Source organism: Bombus fervidus, chromosome 6 (assembly GCF_041682495.2).
Source record: "Bombus fervidus isolate BK054 chromosome 6, iyBomFerv1, whole genome shotgun sequence".
NCBI classification, from domain to species: domain Eukaryota; kingdom Metazoa; phylum Arthropoda; class Insecta; order Hymenoptera; family Apidae; genus Bombus; species Bombus fervidus.
In genome coordinates this window covers 9,695,373-9,699,562 of record NC_091522.1, presented here as the reverse complement: position 1 = coordinate 9,699,562, position 4,190 = coordinate 9,695,373, and the positions used below count along the sequence as shown (strand labels likewise).

Below are 4,190 nucleotides of genomic sequence, written 5' to 3'. Positions count from 1 at the left end.
TTTATGTTGTACATTTTATATTTCAGTACACTAATAGGCTTTCTCGCTCAGCTGTTTCGATCCTCTGATACAAACAAGCACGGTCCTTGCTACCCACCAATCCACCACGAGCAGTCAGCTTACTTTTTTCTTTTTTTTTTTTGGCACGTGCGATCCCATAAAATTCTATACGAGACATGTCGCGCTCGATCTAATTGGAATCTAAAAAGAGAGGGATCATTCAGAAAAGAAAGAGAGAGAGAAAGAAAAAGAGTAATTTCATGGAAATTCTGTAAAAATTGTCCTCGTTCTAAGTAAATTTAAAATAGAAAGATGAAGTATCCGTATTTATGGTAAAATTATTTTCTCTTACAAGGCTTAATAATAATAAGAAATTTCAAAATTAATACGAATCTAAATAATTTTCAAGTAATATGAACAAATTTATACAAATTTATACTCATCACACAATTATGTTTACCCGTATAATTCGAGATCATTACGTTTGAAAATTGATACGCATGTAAACCATGGATACTTCTCGTAGGACATAAACATCTTCTAACAGAAATAAATAAAAGATACGGTTAGAACTTATAGGAATTCGTATTTCGTTTCGTTTTCCACATTAATAGCAATTACAAAGGTTCGAGAAGTATGTTGATGCGTTACTGCGTATGCTCTTTTGCGTCAGAGCGATATCGGGGTAGAATTTGAGTCGGGCGTCAAAGGGGATGAACCGGGACCGTTGGGAGCCGGCAGGGATAGGAGCAATCCGGTGATGCACCCCTGACAGTTCACTACGATAAGATCTGCTTTTCCGCCGAGTCGGCTCCATTTGAATTCTGTTTGTGAGCCCCAATAACGCTACTCTTTCAATGTATTGTGCTTCTATCGATGGAAGAGAATATTACCATCTGCTGATTACTGGTAATCCTTATTCTGTGCTATTGAGTTTCCTTTTCTCTGCAACTCTTATAATATGATGGCAATAATAATAATATGTGATGTTTGTAGAACAAGTATGAGAAGAGCTTCAAAATGTGGAAGCTTAATTAAACTATCGTGAATTATGAGTGTAAAAATATATTTTAATATATTCGTATAAGATAGAAAATACATTTTGATTTATTTTATATCAGGACCATATCTTTTATTATTTTTGTCACGTTTACTTGTTTCAAACAATTCTTCCTTATTTTTATAATATCTATGCTTTTTGTTCACGTCATGTTTCTCTCTATGTTTGTCGTTATATAGTCTGTACTACTTTATACTTTGCTTTTAATACCGCACTTCGGTCTTCTTCTTACATATGTTTCCTTGCTATTTCGGATTGTTCCTCTTATACAGTACACAGTGGCGTGAAGAAGCTTTCGGAATTTCCCTTTATGTTACAATAAAAATAAAGAACATTTAGGAACGTAAAGAGCTCTACGTACGATTTTATCAATTAAATATTATGTGTAGCTTATCATACAAAGTACTTATGATAAAAAGATTTCTTAGCAAGTTCAAGAAGATGTCATATTGAAAACGATACCATAGCATCAGTTCTTTTTTGACTTGTGATACAATCTGATTTTCTACTACACAGTGGAAGTCTAAAATAAATCATTTTTATTGTTACAATTGACAAAATACGAAAAACGAAAAAAGCACGAATATTAATATTTGTTCTTTAGTAATTCCTTGTAAAAGAAAGAGGCAAAACACTACAATTTATGACAGATATGTTATCACAGAAAAGATCTACAGATCATGATATATGTACTGTGTATATCTCTTTATCTATCGTAACACGAAGAGAAGTTCTGAAACTTCTTTCACGCCACTGTATGTGTGTTAGAAATTATTGAAAGGAGATAAAACTGCTAGTTATTTGGAGACTCGTCAACTTCAAAATCATGTATTTAAAAAATCGCTATTGTTAACTTATCAATGTAAGAAAGTGGACTAGAAGACTAATGAAAGCCATCTCAAGTCATCAGAAATAGTAGAGTTTCTCAAAAAGCAATGTAAAAGAGTTACGAAACGAGATTGACATAAGCTCATAAGTGGGAAATAAAGATATCTGATTTAAGTTTGTTGTAAATAAGAATAGTAATGACAGTAAGAACGACAGTTAAGTATTAATTACAACAAACTATTTTCCAGTGTATTCCATGATTAATAAAGTAGAGATCGTGTCCAAGTTTTTTCTCTTGCGGATTTACTTCGATTTGATGAACAAGCGAAAAAGAAAAAAACAGAAATCTTTATCAATAACAGTTTCATTTTAATCGTAGATTTATGTTATGATTAATATATTATATTAAATGACGATTAAACTCTTTCCGAAAATATCTATTATTATATTTTATAAAGATCTATGATGAGCAATATTTATTAATTGTTGATACAGTATGTTTCATAATGAAAGAACAGTCTACCAACTGCCAGGTTGGCCGAGCGGTCTAAGGCGCCAGACTTAAGTTCTGGTTCCCGATTGGGAGCGTGGGTTCGAACCCCACACCTGGCAAATCTTTTTTTGCAAAATATATTTTAGATATATAAATATATAATTATCAATTATTTTATTATCACTACCAACATAAGTTTTATCATGTATATTTTATAATAATAGAAAAATCTCTATTATTATTGTAGTATGCATCCCAATTTTAATATAAGTACAGTGGATAAAATTGCAACGTATAAGAAACAAGTTTACATTGATATTTTAATGTTCTTCGAACTTTATTGTAAACCTTAATTGCGAAGTATGTATGTTTTCATAAATTCAACTACTGAATATCAATCACGTCGATAAAAGAAATCTCTACAATACTTACACGTGATATACACATACATATATATAGTTGAGGCACAGAAATAGACGTGACATTCAAGCACAGACAAGCTATAGTGAATGATTCAATCAATGTTCTGTATCTTGTCTGTTGGTCAATGGTTAGGTCATCAGATCAATGGTCAATCACCAGGTCAATGATATGAATGTTATCGATCGTAGATAATACAATATATGTTGTATGAAGGGTATGAAGAAATCTGTGTTAGCAGCTATTAAATTAGAGGTTTCCAAATGATCAGTAGATAGCAAAGCTTTTTACAGCTGTAAAAACATTACGATTTTGTTTTAATAACTATGATAAATTAAATAAATTCTGTATAACATCGTGTTTTAAGAAAATGATATACATATAAAATAAAGGGGAATGTAGTTCTATATTAAGATTTTCATTTCCTCTTACATTATCTTTAATTATTACTTATTTATACAATTGCTTTTAATACTTTTGATCCAAATCAGTGCATTGCTTTTACAACGTATATACCGATTATTCATATTATTTTATTGGTACCAAAACACAACATTATTTTAAATCAAAATGTTTCAAATGTTGAAGATGTTACGTAACTGTAACGATTTGATGACATACACGAATCTTCTTTTACATATTTGGCAATGAAATAAATGTAAAAATTTACACCGATCTACGCTATTGCTAAACCAAAGCAGTAAGGTAAATCGCGCGATATAGATAAATAGAGTTTTAATCCTGATCCTTTAAATAATTTCTGAACGAATCATATTCTTCTATCGTTAAATAACTTTTTTTAAAAAACCATGGAAGAACCTACCTAAAATATCTAAGAATGTAAAAGAAGAAGAAAAAACATACATATTAAGAATCGTTAGGAATTATTAATATGCATGACATCCCGTTCCACTTGTATGCTAATGATTTTTTAAGAACCTTCGAGGTAGGATTAAGGATATAAGTTCCGTATCTCTATATATAACAATATAGGATATTACGTTAATAATTCCTTTCATTTCAGTCCTATAATTTATTTATGTATTTCATTAAAAATTTCGGAATAAATTTGATCGAAGCGAAGAATGTGATCGAACCCTTCGTTGAGATTAATTTATTCCTTCTTGGTTCTTTCATAATTCATCGCTTCGAAGGAGAAATTTTCATAGAATTCATTAATTGCTCGTTAACTCAATGCAGTAGTTCTGCTAATCGTATTCGTTGCAACGTGGTGTCGGCGCTTGAAAAGTTGCATGTAATACGCATCGATTCGTGGCAGAGCAATAAAGTTGCCCGTTCCGAATGACACGATAAGAGGAAATGTTGGTCACAGAAGGCCGCGGGGAAAGGTCAGGACAGAAACGAAACGTAATTGCATTATAAACGCCT

General features: G+C 31.3%; 1 non-coding gene across 1 annotated transcript; it reads left to right on the top strand.

Moving 5' to 3' along the window:
* The first annotated feature begins 2,416 nt into the window (after positions 1-2,416).
* On the top strand, positions 2,417-2,500 carry Trnal-uaa (transfer RNA leucine (anticodon UAA)). The gene has a single exon. It is a non-coding gene; the product is annotated as a tRNA-Leu (tRNA).
* The last annotated feature ends 1,690 nt before the right edge of the window (positions 2,501-4,190 follow it).